This window comes from Micropterus salmoides, unplaced genomic scaffold (assembly GCF_014851395.1).
Source record: "Micropterus salmoides isolate LMB-PRFRI ecotype aquatic unplaced genomic scaffold, ASM1485139v1 Ms_hic_scaffold_20, whole genome shotgun sequence".
In the NCBI taxonomy this organism is placed as follows: domain Eukaryota; kingdom Metazoa; phylum Chordata; class Actinopteri; order Centrarchiformes; family Centrarchidae; genus Micropterus; species Micropterus salmoides.
The window spans coordinates 24,208,392-24,229,419 of record NW_024041151.1 but is presented as its reverse complement, the minus strand read 5'-3'; the positions used below and the strand labels follow the sequence as shown (position 1 = coordinate 24,229,419).

The 21,028-nt window shown below is 40.8% G+C and overlaps 1 long non-coding RNA gene across 1 annotated transcript; it reads left to right on the top strand.

The window, feature by feature from the left end:
- Positions 1-1,337: 1,337 nt before the first annotated feature.
- Positions 1,338-3,436, top strand: LOC119915062. The gene is made up of 2 exons (XR_005446886.1): positions 1,338-2,420; positions 3,008-3,436. It is a non-coding gene; the product is annotated as an uncharacterized LOC119915062 (long non-coding RNA).
- The last annotated feature ends 17,592 nt before the right edge of the window (positions 3,437-21,028 follow it).

The window sequence follows — 21,028 nt, the reverse complement described above, 5'->3', positions numbered from 1 at the left end:
GACAACATCTTTCTTCAGGGCCTCTAACATGTTTTTTTTTATTCTACAAAGTGAAAATGAAAACATAAACCTGGTAAACATAGATCTCTGAAACAATTCCTGTTTTCGAGTGACATGCCCACAAAGCATGTTTTCACCTCATATGCAGAGCGGCACTCTGCTCTGCTCTGTTTTCACAGATTTCACTTCATTGGAGGTGATAAGAGCTATGTGGATATCTGCCCATCAAATTGAACTGATGGGCAGCGTGACTCCAGGCGCGGGGCCAAGAAATGGTAGTTTGAAAAAAAAACGCACAATATTTTCCTAAATGATCAGAGCCCATTCCGCTCAGGGCTGTTATCAATATTGAACATTACATCAGCTGTATCACTGACTCGCCATGCTGGGTTTTGAATGCTGCCACGGGCAGACGAGACTCCCTTAACGGGAGCATCTGAAGCAGCGCAGGCATGCATCATTCTTTAATATCATATTAAAGTGAAATTGGCTACATTTAAATAGACACAGCGATAAATCTCGTCAGCACTTGGCAGAAGCTGGTTTTATCGCGGTGGGGAGAATCACCATCTGCAGAGCATCATCTTCTTACCTACGATTGAGTCCAGCATTATTGCACAGTGATGGAGCTACTGTGCTGCTGGAGCCGACAGATTGAGAAGGTGAATTATTGCTGTGCAAAGGGTTGAAGGTGTAGTCAAACATTTTTTTTTGTGGTCCTCTTTTTTTGGTCTGTAGTTGAAAGAGGACAGGCGACGTAAGCACATGAGGGAAGGTTAAGAATAGATCATAGATTTCAGATTCTGATTACTTTTGATTATTTTACACCACAGTCTGTAGGAAAAAAATGCATTTGTGTTGAAAGAACATGTTAAAAATGTTCTCCTCTGTTACTGTCTAGAAAGCACAAGTCAAAGATGGATAAAGTGTCTCCTTCAGAATGTCCTTTTTCCATCAGCAACCCATCCAAACTGAACACTTATTTTTAGCCAGCCTGCCTCCAGTGTGAGAAACTAGGTGCCCGATCACAGCTTTTTATTATCACATCCCTGCAACACCATTAATGTAATCTGTCACTCCACGGACTTTAGTGTAAGTAGGTCTACAGAACATTACATAATATCTGTCTCATCCCAAGCAGAAATAACAGTAGAGCCACCAATTCTGTAGTTTTTCCTGATGTGTGCTGAATGTTTCACATTTCTATGCAGACATTTGTTGCCCAAATGTGCTGGAAACCACAAGTCAAAGCGTTAACCGAAACTGACTAGACTCACTTGAGTCACTAATTTACATTTTACAGAAAGCGTTTTGTTTTGTTTTTTGGCTTACCTTGCGAAGTTCTGCTGCTTTGTGTCAAATTTACCTTTACAAATGACACATTAAGACATTTAATAAAGCTAGGAACCTCAGCATAGCCTGGTCATATCTGATATTGGTCAATTGATGTGTCCTAAGTGACTTCCTTTCCAGTCGGTTCACTACAGCTGGGAGAAAGTGCGACACTGTTGGACTTCAGCTGAGTAAACATTCCCCACCGAGGCCAGAGATCTTGTGTACACACAGGGCACAGCGCACGTTCTGCGAGGGGCCTCGCAGCCGCCACAAGGATGGATGGTCTAACCAGGCCAGAGTCCATGTGGGCACAGCAGTCAGAATATGACAAGAGACCACCCCATCTGCTGAAACCATTAAGCTCTGACGAACAGATACCAGCTCGGGCTAGGCTGTGGTTGTAGCGCTTCCACACCGCTTGCCTCCTTATACACACCCACACACATGTTTTTTGCAAAGATGCATACACACGGTTATGCAATCCTCAGACCGCCTATGAAGGAAATAGACTCGATGGTGCTTGAAAGAGATAGAGAGTGAATTCACTGAGAGGGATTGAGTGAAGTGTGGTAACAGGACACCCACAAGACACCTAAAGACCAGCAGTGACAGTCTCGCACACATGCATGTAAGACCGTAGCTAATGATAAACCTCTGTGATGGCGGATGTGATAGAGATAATTCATTTTCCTTTGCCAAAATCAAAGTCATTTTTCCTGTATTTGAAAGGAGATATCGGGGCTAGTCATTAGTGCCAGTTAGCCCAGGGGATGCAGAGAGTAACTGTGATTTGTCTGTATTAACCCTCCTTACAGGAGCTCATGTTGCTGCTGCCAGTTGACTCATGGATCCTGATATGAGAGGCATAGATCCAAAATTTCTTTGGTTCAGGGCAATTGTTTCAGTGCCCGCCCATTTCGTGTCTTTTTTTGGCATTTCACTTTATTTTGACAGTACAGTTGAGAAAGACAGGAAAGGCAGAGGATAGAGGGGCAATGACATGAAACAAGGGGCTTGGGTTAGACTTATACCCAGAGTCTGCTTTGATACGTGGTACATGCTCTAACATGTCCTCCAAATTAAAGGTAGGGTAGGCAATTTATTTCAGAAGCATTTTTTGTTATATTTTTGTTGAATGTATATTTATCTGTGGCTGTTGCAGGACTGTAATAAGGCTGAATGAAATGATTTGCTGGCCTACCGGCAAATCTAGGTCTTGCTAATTCTCTAATGCTGCTTACCCCAGCTTTAAGTGATGATGGTGCCCTAACTCACATGCGTATATCGGTCTAAAGAATTCCAGCACAAATTGATGGCCTTGATGTGTGGCTTTAGTTTTTATTTTTATTTTAATGTTCGACTGTGGATTTTTTAAAAAGAAAACCAAAGAATGTTTTTCGAAAGGATTTCGTTGGACTTAAGGTCATGTACCTTGCTCAATACACTGAAGATTAGTTTTTTAGTTTTAAACTTTCACAAGTCAAGCCTAAAAATAGAAAAAAGAAAACGTATTTCCAAACTTTTCATGCAAGAACAGCTTTATCTTGTCAGCGGACTACTGGAGCGCCGCCCCTCCTTCACACATTATCTGCTTGTGGACTGTGAGCACAGGGCTGGATGTGTTTGCGTATGTGGGTGTGTGTCTCAGCCACACTCTCACTGTGATTTACAGCTCCTCTCACACTCTCTCCCCTTCTGTCTGCTGGTCAACTGCCATGGTGAAGGCGGTTACAATGGCCGGCTACGAAGAACCATAAATCTGGACACTTCCTACCACTGTCTCCCACTTCAAGGGGAAGCCTGTCCTGTTGCAAACATGATTAACCCTCTTCCTCTCTGTCCACACACCGTCCAACCTCCTCACCCCAACAAGTGGCCATGCTACAGGGAAAAACAGGGCCGTCCTTGATACCGCAGAGGCAGGGAACCCTCCAGATTTGCTAATAAAACATAGCCTTTGTATTGGACCTATAAAGACTGTATGCAGGGGTGGAAATTAACTTTTTGGCTTAACTGCCAAGGTGGCTGGTAGATGAAAAAATCTACTAGCCAAATATATTTTGTACTGGCCAAAATAATAAATTGCCTTCTGTGTCACATATACATTTGTTTCTGTCCTTTTAATTGAGATAATAAGGTATTATGTCAAATACAAACTTAAATTTGAGTCCAGAGTGAAATTTGAAGCAAAATTATATTATTGCTATTAAATGTACTTCACATACAACGTAACAGCAAATTGTTTTAGAAACTTACAAGATGCTTATTAATGATTCAACTTAAATCTCATCACTCTTAACCATGATTCATCACTTTCTACAATCCCTCTCTTCTGGCCTCCTGGAGCCACAGCATCACAGGTTTTGTGGTATCAACATTTTTCATACAGCCTATGGATCATTCTCCTTGATCTCTGAGGAAGACAGCAGGACCATTAGAAGATCTGACAGTGTGTCAGACACTGACTGGACCTCCAACCACCTAGCTAAAAACTAAAAACACTCCTAGAGCAAGTTATTAGCTCCTAACACTTGCAGCTTTCACTTTGCCTTATTTCACAGAAGTATTGCGCCAATCTGGTGTCTTGCTGCACTTTATGAAAGTTATGGAGCAGATTTTATCCTCCTCTGAGAAGGGAAAGTTGGTGACAGACATGAGACAGAAAGACGGAACGATCTGTTTGTGAAAAGCCACAGCCGACGTGCTGCATTACTCTGGTTCCGGTAAAGCCGGAGCGCTATGTGAAAGCACACGTGATTGCGGGATAAAGGCCCTTTCACATGGGATAAAGCTGCAAACTTTTGTTCAGTATGAATAAGTGAATGCGACATAAATGCAGATATTCTTTCTGTGCTGATGTCCATATGAAAGCGGCTACACTCTCACTCTCCCCTCCCGACTCCTGTCGCCTGTCCCCTAACGCCCACCCCTTACAAATCTACTCCAATCAACCACAAGTAACATGAAAAGAACATAAACAACAACCAATGAATGCCCCTAATCCGTGTGGTAAACAATTTTACATACATTGGCACGTCGGGGAACAATTTAAGTGTGACACACAACCAGCAAGAACGCCGGACTTCTCCTATTTAGTGTCAAATAGAAATTACATGCCGAATATATTTACCCACCAATGTGGCATTTGGCCACCAAACGGAAAATCCACCCGCATTTGGCAGGTGGCGGTTGTTAATTTCCATCCCTGGCTATGTGAATAAAAATGAACCACAGTGTAAAAGTAAATAAAATCGTTCAAGCAAGGAGTAACAGTATTCCTCCCCCACAATATGCTTAGTATAAAAGCCATCACTTTTTACTTTAAGTTTTTATGAAAGTGCCTCTCCGTCAATGACAAAGTAAGAAAAAAGTTTTTCAAACCACAAAAGACTTGTTCAAGATGAGTGAAGCGATAGTCCCAGCATGCCAATTTGCAGCTTAGTAAGGAAGCTTGCTTGGTGCAGGGAGGTTCAGAGCAGGAATACAGATGTGTTGTCATTGAGCTGCCTGAATGCATCTATGAAATTTCAGATGAAAACGGGAGGGAGGTGTCCTTCAGTGAACTGTGGCAGCAGACGTGGCTTTAGCTGAAGCCCCAGCTGGTAGTCTGCTCCTACCCAGAAAAGAAAACCCTCCGTTTAAAACACACATGTTAATCCACTCATAATCACCCAAAATACTGGTATATGTTCACCCGCCTTCTTAAACACAAATAGACCGACACAAGCATAAGCATACACATTCTAGTGCGTGTGTGCGCGCACAAACACACACACACACACACACACAAACACACACACATGCATGGGCTCAGAAAGGCCTGCATACCCACACACACTCATTATTCATGGTGAAACACACACAGATGCTTGATCTTCTTGCTGTCAGTCAGGCTCTTATTCTGGGTTCCACTTGAGGACACTGATGTAACATTTTTTGAAAAACATTATATGGCCAGTCAAGCCAAGCCAGACCAAATTCTTCTGAATTGAGGTTGAGTATTAATGTAAAAAAGAGATATTGACTTTTCATGCTTGCTGTTAAATTATAAAGTGGTACAGTTGGCTGGCTGGTCATCAATCATTTGTTATGTTATTCATATAAAAAGGCAGAGGTTTACCCCTGGTGTGTTAATTGACTGGTAAAGGTAGGTGAATGACTATAACTAAACATTTGTTCAGTAGACTAAACTTGCTTGTTGCCTTAATCAAGTGATTCCATCAACCTTTGTATTCCTGCTACTGCAAAACATATTAGCTAAATGGAATACAATCCTTTATTTACTGGAATAGCGCTTTGGTCTGACTTCACCTAATGTCTGGCTTGTGGAGTTGAAGTAATGCTTGATGTTGAAGTACACTGAACTACTTGTAAATGTGAAATATTTCCATACACACACACACACACTCACACAAAACTATGTGTAAGTGAACCTAAAGAAATGATGCTGTTCTGAAGGCAAAGGGTGGTCACACCAAAAATTAATTCGATTTTATTTTTTTTTACTCACTTTGCATTTTGTTAATAAATCTTTTAACGTGTCTATGTCTACACCTGCCTCTTGCACAGTACTGTATATCTATTCTAATTTAATTTTTAACATTATATTGAATCAAATACCTGTATTGTATGTAATTTCTGGCAATGCCAGTCCCACTGACAATCACCTTTATTTTATTTATATTATCATACACATTGCTATTGTGAAAAGTTTATCGAGGAATGTGTGTTAAATAACAAGGCTTATATAACACGATGATGTTAGTAAAACAAACATACACATATATTTATACTTTACATGGGTACTGGTTAAAAATGTGTTAATGCACCGACTAGAACTAAACTTAAATATAAAATGTTGTTAGGAACAACATTGTAATTATGAAACATAAAATATAGTCAGTTTTAATTGGCTCTCTAATGACTGTACTCAAGCAAATCCATTATTCCAGGTTTTAATAGCATGACAAAATAGAAAGTTAACAACCACGTAGAAGTAGTGACTTTATGTGTCACAGACATCCTGATGACTAATCCTCATGTCCTGTTTTCCTAGTAAACAGTTTTCGGTTGTGTGTTGTGGGTGGCAGAGGCATGCATCTCTGAGTGAGTCTCTGAGTGTCTCACAGATGATTCAGCTGAGACTCACTTCCCCCTGTCTTTAACGCCTTTCCTTTTCTAATAGAATAACACCGATGTCATGAGCCCATTAGCCATATAATGATTTACACTAGAAAGACCTGAGAAGGAGCCACCACCTGCTCCCATGCTCTGTTTGCCCCCAATTCCCCTCCCTCCACACCTACGTCTGAAAGCATGATGAGGTCATTATGTCATTATTACAATAATGCCGTCAATGAAGTCTCAACCGCAGGAACAACACCTGTTTGATGCACCCTCAGGGACGTACTCAGCAAGCAGTCAGCATCTTTTATGTATTTATTTTTTTAGCGGAGGGGAAAAAAGTAAATAATTGATGGCGCAACACTATTTATGCAAATCTCATTTCACATGCATCATATGCCCTGCCACGCTTTCTTGGCAGTGCACTGCTGAGATTGCGGGGCAAGTGACAGTGCAGAGGCTTAATATGACTGATTTCCTCTGTAATGATAATGCGATTGAGCACACTGTTTGTGGCAAGCACAATGGGACACATGAATAAGAGAAGGTTTGGCGTTAAAGTGCAAACGATCAGGAGGACTTTCTGGGCCAGCCTCCCTCTCCCCAGGCTCATACAGTGGATACAACTGAAGCATGTTCTGCTTCATGGCCTGAGCACAGTCTGCTGTGTGAGGGTGTGTGTGTGTGTGTGTGTGTGTGTGTGTGTGTGTGTGTGTATGTGTGGATGGATCACACACCATATGGAAGTCTTCAGTGGGTGAAGTCAGCTATTGTAGTGCAGTGATGTATGAGTCTCTCTAATGGATTGTTGTCGACGTGTAGAATTTGTTGTATATATTGTGCCACTCTGGCTCTCACTCTCCATTGTTTGCTTCACATGAGTACGGACACTGTGATATCACCCAGCATGGAGGACATGAGGAAGCCTGAACATTTTAAACAAAACTTTAAAAAGTCATATTAAGCACAAGATTCAAATATCGTCTGTTTGAGTCAAACTGTCACTTCCAATTACTGTGTCTCCCACACAACCAATTTAGAACTTAGTACTCAGTGCCAGGATGATAAAAGTGTTTCACTTCTGAATCCAAAATATCACTGTAGTCAGTTGTGGTAACAAATGGCCGCCTGGTGATACTGTAATTCCAATATTGACTCTTTTTTGTTCTGTTTTGGTCTCCACCAACTTCTGTGAAAACTCTGGATCTTTAGCTGCTAGATTCACTATATTCACTAGCTAGCTGCTAACTTTGTCTGTCTTTGGTGCAGAGCAGGTAGCGTGCTGAGTCCAGTCTGTGGTTTGGTGCAGGCAACAAAAGCCCTTTGGTTAAGATGGTTATTGTCAGTTAAAATTTGAATAAACACATTGGGACATTTTTTGTGTTAAACCAGACCATGATCTTTGCCTTAACTAAGTGCTGCCAGTGCCTAAACAAACCATTAAAAAAAATCCAGCTAACAATAAGTAACAATGCTGTAGCCACCATAAATGGAGGGTGTATTGCAAGATGAGATAATTTGTTGAAAAACAAATGAAATACGTTGTCAGTGAACATTTTACTGATGCATTCAGTATCAACATTTACTTTAATAAACAACATTTCCCCATTATGTTAACACAGAACGGAATGTGGTCAGCATTTAGTTTCCTTCTTTCCAAAATGTACTGGTTGTTGCAAAAAGCCTGTATAAATGTAATATCTGTTTCACATACATAACCAAACACAACATCACCAAACAGAAAGACAAATACTACAAACATATATTTGTTTTGTTGTTTGGTTAAATACAAGGCAGGTTTATGAATATTAAGAGCATCCGGCAGGTCAGAAAATAAAATGGATCATGTTATGAACGGGTCTTGGTATTGGATTAGTAAAAGCACAAAGTGAGCACAAACCTCCCATTCACTTCTTTTCAAATGCTGTTGATTCTATCTGATCAAGGTGTTTCTAATTCCATGTCTGTGAATTTGCTTATAAAGAGGTGCATTAAATGAAAATCAAAAAGTCCTGTGTATCGTGCCTCACGGAAGATCCAGACAGAACCTCAACATCAAAGCACAATCACCCATCACACGTCCACATGATGGACAGATCCCTCCACTCTGACAGGGCTGCTGTCATTTACATAGCATAGCAGAGAGACAGAATCAAAAGGCAGACATCAAAAAGCTGCCAAGACTTTTTTTCCCTCATCATTTCATTTCTGCCTTTCCAACCTATCCATCCCCCCAACTCCTAATCATCAACCAAGCAGATTAGCATGTCACTGCTGGGTATCCCATTCTCCTTCAGAAGAGCCCCAGACTTTTTCTTCCCCTATCTCTCTCTCTTTCTCTCTCTTCTTCTGGGGAATCTGCTATTTCATCAGAGCTTGCAGGAGCCACCAGTCGGCTAACTTCATTGTACAGATGGGGTCAGGGGCAGGTCAGCTCCCAGGATTCTCCAGAAAGGAGAGGCCCTGCCTGGCTATGCCCTGTGGTCTGCACAACCTCATCCCACTTTTGGGCTTTCCTCATCCTCGGCTTCCCCCTTCTCTGGCCCCTCAGGACCAGAGATGCTCTGGAGGTCAGCAGCTTATTTACTTGGATACTTGGCTCTCCACAGGGGGTGAGATATCCTTTACAAGAGCTCCTGTCATCTGGACAGTGACTAATGAAGCCAGCCTGGTGACAAGTACTGATGAGCAGCCCCAGGCTGGTTTGGGGTCCATTGCTCCAGTGCTAATGACACCAACTGTGGCTCTGACTCTCCGACTCCTGCCTTGGCATATTTCTAATGTGGGTCTCATCACTCGTAAGTTCTCAGGCCACAAACACGTCAGCTTTTGTTTATTAATAAAGCTCAGGTTCATGCAGTCACTAGCAGCAAGTAGCTGCTGGCTCTTTAGAGACACTGGGTTCCCATGGCCTGATGCCTCATTGGCATCCACACAAAGGAGGGTGATGAATGGGCCTTAAAGGCCTGATAAAACATTAACATGGACAGTTGGTCCGATGGGAGGAGCAGCCCAGATTAAAAGATGACTCAGTTTTTGAGGCAAATTTTATCCTCATAATATCTCAGTAAAGGGGGGAAAAAAGGGAAAAACAGAGCTTTATAAAACAACAACACATTAATGAAACACAGCACGCTGTCGTGTTGATGTCTCATTATTTAGTGTTTGTGCTGTGTAACCATGCATGCTGGACAAAAAATAAATACATATATTAAAAAAAAAACAGAAAAAAGCCAACCTGTGGCATCAGTGTTTGGTTTGCAGATATGCAGAGCCGGACACAGATCAGTGCTGTTCCACCTCTGGCACCACGTCAACTGGTGCAGAAACATTCATTATTCACAAGCTCCATGCATGAATTATGTAATGTGATAGGTCATTCCCAACTCTTTAGATGCAGACATTTCAATAGAAAGTCCATCCAGTAATGGATGTCCATCCATAAGCCGCCCCACAAATGTACCTATATGTAGTGTGCTTCATGTTCTTCTGTCAATTCTCATTCTCCAGGATCTTGTTGTTGATCAAAAACATTCTCCTGTTATAGTTTTAACAGTAACAAAAGAAACAAATGCATTCAAAAACTGAAAATGTCTTAATGAACGGAATTACTTATCGTGACTGATAGTGACTTTAGACTCAGTCCAGACTTTAGTCCTTATTTGACTACATGCTCAGTTAAAATTGGATGATGAAATTTCAGTCAGTTGCACTTTGTTTATATTATGTAACCTTACATAACACAAACGAGAAATACTGGCCTGGTCTGTACTCACTGTTGTCATGGTCCAAATACTACTAATTAATGATATATATTATATGTATTTTACATGTCATATATATATATATGAAATATAAAATATATAATACCAACATTGTTAAAATGCAATCTTTTTTATTTGGTAACTGGTTGCACCCTTGCAGTTAGATCAGATTCTTTTGCTGTTTTATATTTTTGAGCTTGTCAGTACACCAGTCAATTTTATGTGCAAATAAATGTCTTCAGTCTCCAGCAGTAACAGGGAGGTATCCATTACATACAGCTGCATCATGACCTTAAAATTATTTCAACACAAACGTTGAATAGTTGTCTGTAGACTCACTCTGTAGCAAGGTGATATAAATGACGAACAGTCTGTCAGAGGCTCTCAGAGAACAAACCATAATTGAACCATCTTCACAGACTTTACTGTGAATATTTCAACAGTTATGGACTTACCATTCCATCTGTGTAAAAGTATCCCTCTCTAGTTTTCTTTCCTTTTACTGTTTTTTCCTAATGTGATTTATCAGGGGTGGGATTTTGGTCCTTACTGGGGATTTTTTTTATCTTCATGTCTTTGGTGTTGGGGTTTTATTCTTTAAAGTGCCTATTTCTAAATATATCTAGTTTCCTAAAGAAGGGAATAAAAAAAAGAAGAAGCCCACTCCCCGCCCCCCTTGCAACCTGAAGCGCTTATAGCTCCACACCAAGGATGAGAGAGAATATTTAATTTAAAAAAAGATGGAAAAAAATGTGTCAAGGAGGCCACGGCTTGCTGCTGTTTCTCTTGCGCTTGCTTGCTGTGTGCGCATGGGAGGGAGCTGGACTTATTCTTTTATTTTGTTTTCATTTGTCTGGAAACAATGAAATTAGTCCGAGACTGGAGAGATCCACTAAGGGGCTGGGTTTCTTTGTAGTCTTCTTTGCTATACCAACAACTGTATTTGCTTGTGTAATTTATCCCCATTTTTCTTGTTAGAGTGAGTGCATACTGGAAATTAATCAGACACCAAGAAGTTCGTGCATACATAGCTATATGTATGTGCTGTAAAATGTTTGTAAAGTATTTGGATTTATGGATTAATCACAGCACTACATGCAAATTCCACATTATTGGTTTGAATGATTCTCTATTTTTGGAAGCCCAGGGCTGCTTTCACATCCCTACCTGCACCCATTTCCTTCAACACATACAGTATAGCGTATGCACATCAACATTTGGTCCCAGCAACATGGTTCTGTAGCAAAAAAATTATCTGGTATTTCGCAACAGATATTGAACCTGGCACCTTCTCCTATTTTCTAAATATCTTCTTATTTCAAAAGGCTACCATGAAACGTAACATGCAGAAATAAAAAGGCTGCTGTTTATACATTGCTCTCCCTTTGTTCTTATGTCTTGAAAGAATGGTGGGAAATGTAGAAAGAGGCTTAACTACAATACAGAGGAACAATACCATAGGCACAAGGACTTTTGGACAAAAACTAATCATGTTTTCCACAGTGGAATGGAGGGTAGAACTGCATGACAGAATTTTAACCCATTTTCTTTCTCCTGCTCTCCTCTTTCCAAACACTGTGCTTCAATGTGGGGGTGAACAGAGAATGGACCCTATGGGATTGCTCTATTTAAATTCCTATACAGTTAGACTCGGGCCTTTGTCTGGCACTGCACAGTGTCTGCTCATTGTTCGCATGTATCATCCTATAGACTGAGTTTGTGTGAAAAAGGGCAGCCGCACAGAAAGAACCTTTCCGTCCAACAACGAGATCCTACATCGAACATATGGAAAATTCCTCTAAAGTGTGACAGAATACAAATAAATGGCCGGTGAGTCTGCACCAATGAATAGGGCACAGACAAGGAAATGCGTACAGAGGTGGAGGCCTCATGAAGCAGCATAGTGTCTCAGTCTTGTAAAAACTGCTCCTCCAAGAGTCTTTAAAGCCTCTCATCACATACATACACATACGTACAGTATACATGGGGGGGGGGGGGGATGCAGGGAAGGGACCCCCTCACCCCCAATGAGAAAAGGATCATTTTTCAAAGACAGACAAAGGAAAATGACACAGGAGAGGAACAGTGATACATTCTAGGATTGTGTTTCTCAACGGAGGTGTTTTCAAGAAAACACAAAGCTAAGACAAGCAGGAAAAATCTAGATTTCCAGCTTTTGTGTTGCGAGTCTGAAAAATGGAACAAAAAAGGAAATAATGAAAAGATCTTGGATCCATGAGACTTGCTGGACAATTATTAGTTAACAGCAAATTAATTGCCAACAGTAGTGAGTTTAAGTCATTTAATAAACATGGTTTGGGCTGTGCATTTAGACAAAACAAGGAATTTGAAGGGCTGTGGAAAACTGATTTCACTGTTTTTCTGACATTCACTAAGCAATTATTCAATTGACTGATTATTGATAAAGGAAATAATTGTTAGTCGCAGTCCTACATGAGACGTGAAATTTACCCTGTATTAGAAATCAGAGGGGAGGTCATTTAAGCTGAGATACATCCATCATATCCATTTTCCACCTCTATTATTTAATTAAAGAATGATCGGTTAGGCAGAGTGGAGGAGTGCAGGAGTTCATGTTGTGTTTGAAAAGAGGTGATCACAGCATAGCTCCGTCCATCTCACAGGGTCCCAGCACAGTAGGAAGCACGACAACAAGAAATGTCAGCTGCTTTGTGCATAATTACGGCCGAGATGGATGGCTCAGTCCTGTCTGCGCCCAACTGCTCCCGTCCATTTTTCTCTCTGATGAACGAGGACAGAGACAGCACCCTGTCATCCACTGCGTGGCTACTGGCGGCATCAGTAAATCTCCCGCTCAAAGTCACCCTCGCCTCGAGATGGCAAGAGGAGGTGTGTGGTTGGATGGAAGGGGGAATGTTGTGAACACCATCATCCCCCCCCCCCACCCCCCCCTTTCCCCCAAGCACATTCACATAGACCCACGACCTACGCTGCTGTAGATTCTACCACATGGGAATAGACAGCACTGCGGAGGATTTCATGTGAGTGAATAATTGAGACTGTGGTGCAAGTCTGGGCTCCTGTTTATCAAGCATTTCAGAATCATAGTTGTGACAGTTAAAGTGGAGCCATTGACAGTTAGATGTGGCGCAAATATACCCCATAAGACATGTACGTTTTTTGAAAGTGAATTTCGTCACCATTTTCGGACTTTTGGGGCTGCCTAATAAAATTCAGGGTGATGTCTTGACGATCTTCTCTCAGTAACTATATTCCTTTGTTTCCCATTAAGCGTGAATCGACTGTGTTCCATGAAGTGCAAACTGTTTAAAAATGTCAGCATACATGGCAGCTTGTAAACTGCTAGTATCAGATGCTTCCACTCACAAAGTCCAAATAGAGCAGTAAATCAGACATTCCACCTTCTGCCTACCTACCCGGGCAAGTAATTTAATGTTACCTGACAGACAAATCATGGCTGGAATAGTGGTGTGGATGGGCCCGAGCCTCTTTGTTCCCATTTAAAGAGCCAAAGCTGTGCATAAACACTGAATTGTTTCCGGTGCACACACAGAATGGATGGCTAGCGGGCCGTAAAGAGATATTCGCTGATGTGTATTGGATTAGAATCATATACTCCACCTTTAACTGAAGTGTTCCTTTAAAAAAATATGTCTGTGTGTGCCTTTGTATTTGTTTTTTTTGTTTTTTAAACTGGACCTGGTCTGAATCAGGGTTAGCTAGCACGTAACTAGCCAATCACAGCGACTCTGTACAAACATGGGTCATCCAGGTTCTATGTGTCTTCCAATATCTCCTTTCCTTAGAACCACATATAATACAAAACATGCCAAAAGAAGGAAGACCTTGGAGGAGATGGCGAGAGCTGTGGGAGTGTAAGTGGCTGAGGATCAATGTTGCGGTTTCCCTACTCCTTCTTGACAGGTAAGTGCTATCGGTACCACGTTTATGTTCAGCTTCAAGCCCAGCAAAATGGGTATGCATGTTTGGTGCGTCATTTGGCTTAGCGGGGTGATGAGGTGGAAGGTTTTGCATTGTGTAAGTTCATATTGCCTACTGCAGCTTTAACCTGAAGCTAAAAGTGGCACCAGACGTGCAGTACTCTGACAGTATGTTCACTCGAAATGCGAGGCAAATTTCGAGGCAGTGCAGCTGCACATGAAGTCAATGGACAGATACAAGTGGACACGCACTGGAACGAATTCACACTTGGTGGTTGAAGTTGAATGACTTGTTGCACTGAAAAAAGGGAGACTGGTCACCTGTTAGATTTATCAAATTATATTTAGTGTATTTTACTAAAGGGTTTTATGTTCTTAAGTGAAACGTGATAGCATTGTGTGGACTGCACATTAAATGCAGAAAGTGTGAACAAACATATTTAGCTCATGTTGGGATAAAGTTAGTCAATTAAGTGAATGTATTAGTTCTCATTTTTTCTCGCAATATTCACGCACGGGTGCAAATGCATTTCAGGAAGAAGAAAGAATAGTCCGCGCTTTTTCCGACGTTCCCTCTTGCAGCTTCCAGCTCAACTCGCCCTGGGTCGATCCCACCGTCGCTCAGCTCAACTCTGTAAGTATGCTTTGCTAATAGCCTGCTGGTAACCGCAATGAAATAATCTGGGACTCCCATTTTCGAAGAGAGCAAAGTAAATATCAGATTTTACAAGATGAAAGTGAGACTAATGATCTTGACCGCTCGTTAAGCACCTGCAACAAACGGTTGCGTAGCTCAGAGTAACTTTACCAGTAAGAGAGAAACAGTAACGTTAGAGAGAGACAGCGTGCACCGTGTAATTTACAGACAGAATACAATAATGGTTCGACGAATTAGAGGTTTGTTGCAGCAAATTGAAATTGGGCATTTTTGGAACAAGAAGGTTTTGGTAAGTTTTATTTAGTTTATGTCGAATTTAAATAAAGTTTGTTTTAACTATGAGCTAACAAGGTAATGTTAAAATAATTTGAGCTAACGTTAGTCATAGTTAGCCAGAGATACTTGATATCAGAATGTGTATGGTTGTATTTTCCTGTGTTTATTGGCTAACTGGGTTTAATTTATATAATCTATTGGTTACTGGAGAGATTAAAAAACAACTTTGGGGGCGGGGCGCGCAAACACCCAAAATACTGCTTTGCCAGGAACTGCATTAATGTTTTAAGTTGGATGATACATTTTGAGTAAGTCAAAGGGTCACTTTATCTACAAAATGTGTTTTTTAAATGGTTCTTAGCTGTTCATCAAACAAGAAGGAAGAGTTTGACTTGAAAGTCTTATGATTTTAACATATAGTCTACTTTTTATTTCATGGTAACGTTAATTTATGTTGCTCTTGGTTGTTGCAGATGGACACTAAACTCACACTCCGTACATGTCATGTGGAGTCAGCTCTTTCAGTGTGGGCTCACGTTTGTGTGGTGAGTAATGTTCACATTTTTTGCCCTACAGGGCAGGGTTCTGTAGTAGGGTATTCAGTGTTTCCCACAGAATGTCAGTCTAAAATGTTTTCTTGCATTTTGCAACCATTTTTTTGAGCCAGTAGTTTTTACAACTTGTGCAACCTACAAATTTGACTACCTTTCATGTTTAAAAACAGGAGGGATTCTGCAAAGGGAGATCTCCCAGAGGCCTGAGGGCCGTTTCGGCCTGCCGTTAAATAATAACTTGACCAGACCCAGCTATAATATAGCAAGTTTCTTTAAAAATTATAATATAGAAAGCAGGAGATTCCACGCATCTGCCGTCTCCTTGTCTTGTCTTGTCTCTCGGTTTCTCTGCCAAATATACGTTGGTGACCATTAATAAGTCGTTCTTGAGAACTGCCACGTAGGTGGCCACAAGTTTTAGCGTTGGTGCATCTAAAGCCTTTTCAGATGGGGTGCGAGGCTCCGTTTGCAGACTGATTTGGATTCGCAGGGTCTCACTGCACTACTTACTATATGTGAGCTGACATACAGTCCTTGTTAAAATAACCTACCTTTGTAAATGGCCAGTACAACCTTATTATGCAGTATTGCACTTGACAAAAAGTGCTAACAGCCTCTAGTTATTGACTGAATCATTCAATTATGAGAGCTATATTTGATGAATTATGGCTCACACAGACATAAATAACCATTCTGAGGCTGCAATCACTTTTTTGCAAGAAGGTTAAGCTACGGCTTTTATATTGGTTGTATTTGCAATTTAAAGGGTCATCTTAATAATTAATATAAATTGTTGTAAAAGATATTTAAATAAAAATATAGTTCTGCAGTCTTCATTATAGACACAGTGATCGGACAATACTATGACCAGCAAATGGAGATTGGCCCCGAAAATCCTGATAGGAGTACCCCTAGTATGTTTAGTTGTTGTTGTTGTTGTTGTTGTTTGATATTTCATAATTTGACAGCATGTTTATTTTTAATTAGAAATACTTATTTGTGATAACTTTCTTTGATTTATCCTTATTTATTTTATTTTTTCTTTTCTTTTTCAGTGACGAGAGAAAAAATGCTGTGAATGTGGCGTTGTAAAGCCTGCCCCTCAGATTTACCAAGTAGGTCCCATGTATTAGTATCCAGAATTGCATCGTCTTTTAGGACTAAACGTTGAACTGTTGCCGGTGTTCTGACGATCTATGCTGCCTTGCCAAAAAATGCTTCCATTTTACTCGGCCCTGCTCCGTTTTCCATTGGAGATAGCAACACCACACACAACTGCTGTGACGTAATGTTCAATGCGACACACACACCAGTGATCCACACAGCTCTTAATATATACAGTCTGCGGTTAAAACATTTGAATATTCCTCAGAATGTAAAGACAGATAAGCGGTATGAAAACCTTCCAGCTGTGTTTTCTCTGCCGTTGTTGCTGCAGCGGTCTGTGTGACGGCGAAGCAATCCCTGCAGCCACTTGGAGAGCTCCTCAACTCAGAAAATATTCAAGCACATTTTTGTTCCGCCATCACTTCTTGTAAAACTGTCAATATTGGAAATCTACACAGCTGATTTCTCACCTCAAAACTTCTCAGAAGTGGATTTAGTGATGACATTTCATAAGAAAACTGTAAAATATAAAACCTTCTGTTGCTGGCCTCTGTCTGGTGCAGCAATGATGATGCAGTGAATAGTGAATATTTTCTCTGACCAATCAGCAGTTTGTCGTGTTTTCACGTTAGAGTTTAGTTTCCCTCAGCTCGCTTGGAACCTCGACGGAAGTGAGGTGATACGAAAAAAAGTACCTGGAAGCAGGTACAGGTACAACATTTCTACAATGGAAACCCAAACAAAGGCGAGTGGAGCCAAAGGGCCTCCGCTCAGACTAGCTTGGTTTGAGGGCGTGCCTGACCCCGCTAGCCGCTTGGCAAGCTTTATGGCGCGTTTTCATTGTGACGTCACAAGTAAAGGAAGTGAAGGGCTGAACTACAAACAAGCTGTTTTCAGTTGAGAGCAGAGTTTTCTGTGGGAGATGGGAACTCCCTTTGGGCTGGACTTTGGGCTTTTTCACTTTGCAAACCTGTTACATGCACAAAAAAGAGATAACTCAATAAAGGAGAGGGGAAAAGCCAAAAAGCATAATATTACCTCTTTAAAAGATGCCCTATGTCCTAATGAGGTCTGAGTTTAAATAATTGTCCTTTCTTTTCACCAGGAAATGGCTGAGACCCATTTCTTCAAAACCATAGAGATGACGACTGTGGGGATCTATGTCGTGAAAGACACTGCCACCAGCGAACCCTCTGACGTTGGACTAGTCATCGAGGGTGTGGTGGCACTTCGAGATCTTGAGAATGTAGCACTTGCGTCTGCAATGTTGTTTGGACTCTTGTATGCATTAAACATGCAGTACCCTACAAAGCTCCGCTACACTTTTGAGATAATTCAGAAGATAATCATGGAGCTGGATGCGGGGGACCTGTCAAGAAAGGCTCAAAGCCTGAAAACTAAGCTCCACTAGTGAAGAGAGCTCATTGTTCTTGGCTCTTCTGGATTAGGACATGATTTTTGGCAAAGTAATAGTCTCCAACTCTACATTCCTGGACTCACTGGTTTTGCAACATGGTTTTGGGACTACCAGTCCAGTGATATTTTCCTTTTACAGTTGTGATTACTTCATAGTACCAGGAACATGTGATTTTTACCATTCCATGTGTAAATGTGTTCAAATTTAATACATTGTTCAAAAACCCTTATCTTCCCATGGAATATTTAGAGTGCATTGTTTTATATATGGAGTCTGCAGTTCAATTTTAGAAATTATTTTACCTGTTTTAGACAACAAAGCTACACCAGGGAAGGGGACTCAATGTATTTGTCTTCCTGGTTTGGACATGACTGTTGCTGGGATTGACTGGGATGCACCTTTTCATTGTTTAGCTACAGTTTACATTCCTTGACTGAGTGATGTTACAGCCTGGTTGTTTGTTCCCCAATCCAGTGAAAGTGAAGTTGTACAGTTTTGATTGCAGTACCAGGCACATTTGAATTTAACCATTCCATTTTATTGTGTTAATATATAATGCATTGTTCAAAAACCTTGAGCTTCTCACAGGACAGTTCATGTATATTTGTTTTTGTTGATGCAGATGCATTTTGGAAATGCAATTGGGATTTTACCATTTCATTTACAATTTTACACTCAAAAATCTTAAGCTTCCCACAGTACGTTTAAGGTGTTTCTTGATGTTTTTTTTTTTTTTTTTATAGAAATGCAGATGCATTTAGAAAAAGCTGTTGTATGTATGTATGTATGTGTTCTTAGCTACAGTATGCAGTACACCCCAGGAAGCAGTGTTTCAGGCCTGGTGTTAGTACCACAAAGTTTTACAGTTTTGATTACTGTCCAGTACTAGGCACATTTTACTATTACATATGTTATATATCTTTGTCAAACCTTGATATCCCCATGGTATGGTGAACATATAATTTTGGAAACTCAGCGCCATTTCTTTCTAGCCACACACCTGTGAAGCACATTCATTTGTTGAATAAAAGGTCAGAATTTAACGGACTCATAGTTTTTAATGAAAATATATTGTTAGTGTTTAGAATAGTTAAGTGAAATGTTAACGACGAGTCATCCAGGTCATGGTTATCCAAGAAAGGTTGAAATCAATGGCAACTGGACTGGCTAAGGTTTCTTGAAGACGTTTCACTTCTCATCTAAGAGGCTTCTTCAGTTGTGGCTGAATGGTAGTTGTTCAATCAGAACTAAATAAGCCTCTCAGATGAGAAGCAAAACCCCTTCAAGAAACTTTAACTAGTGCCGTTGCCCTTGATTTCCACTTTCCTTGGTTAACTGTAATTTATTTTATTAATACATATAGATTTAGAACATAGAAATTATAATTTAATTTCATGTGAAAAGAATATTTACAATAATCCCATTTCATTAACTTTATAGCAATATAAAGTACTTGTGTTGATTGAGCATGAATAGTCTGTGTTTGTCTGTGTTGCTTGAAGGTGAATAATCTGGGTTGCTTGAACACAACTGTGTAAGTGGCTACCAAAGCAAAAAAATTGTGTGCAACCAATGTCCACTATTCAATTGAGTAAATCCAATGAATTATTTTTTTCAGTGTGTAAACCAACTTTCAGGGGAAAGAGGTATACCAGAAGAAAATACCAAAGAACTGGAGTTTCTGAATCCGAGCTGTTAGTGTGTATGCCGCTAGCTAGCTAACAGCTACAGCTAACATCTGGACAGTCTGTACAGCTAAGGCATTCCAGCGGTCAAATTCACACAAATAATTTTGCTGCAGTCTGAGTGTTGCTCGAGAATATCAGAGGTGCTTCATAAACCTAGCACTAGTAAGTAATTACACCAATGCATTTCTTGTCAACTATAAAATGATCTTCTTTTAATCCAGTGTCTCTATGAACTAATCGAGAAGAGGGAGAAAACCCCAGGCTGACCCAGATCTAGATCAGGGTTCCCTTGCACGGGTCTCTTTGAAGGCTTTTTCTCTCTTTATTCTCTCCCATTCAATCACTGAGTTATGCCTTTGCCTCCCAACTCCTCTTTGATAACTGTTTGTTCTGTGTGGCTTTGACTAAGTAAAAAGCCGTGTAGGAAAGAGGCAGGACTTTAAAGTGTCGAAATATTTTATGTACTGTATTTCTTTCACTGAGACTTGCTTGTGTATCTCTGACTGTGACCCAGAGGCGCCTCAGATGGTGCGTGGATGTTTTTGTTGTGGAAATCGCAGTGTGAAAAGGTGGGACGGAGGGTTACCGCGATGGGCTGTGTTTGTGTTTTGTTGTTGTTTTGTGGGTTTGTCGCTTTGGGTTGTTCTTTTCCTCCAGTTCAATTCCTGTCCCGGATCCAGCAAACTAGGAAAGTCTCCACACCCACCTCTTTCTCCCCTCCTTTATTTCTTTCTCTTTCTCCACACTCACTCCTTCTTTGCTTCACTTCTCAGGAAATAACCTTCTATTGCCTTTTCCAGTCCCAGAGGACTGAGAGATAAAATCCTTCCTCGGTCTAAAGGGTTCTGTGAAGATAGCGTAACAGTCTTCTCTCACAGTTACAGCTCCAGGCTCCAGGGAAGCCCATCTTTCCCTCCTTTTCCCCTCCTCTTTCCCTCCTATACTCTTTCTAACTTTTTCTTTGCCAGATCGGAGCAGTTCTTAGCAAAGTGTGATTTAAAGAGGCTGCAGTGCTGAAGGAGGTGGGAATGCCAGCTGACAAAATCTCCCTCACGTTTTCATGCTTAACCATCCTTGCTGGTGCCACTAAGAGTCCTTTAAGCTTCTACACTTTACTGTGGTGTACTGTGACGTTTTCATGCGCACCTGCTGTCGGTGGCT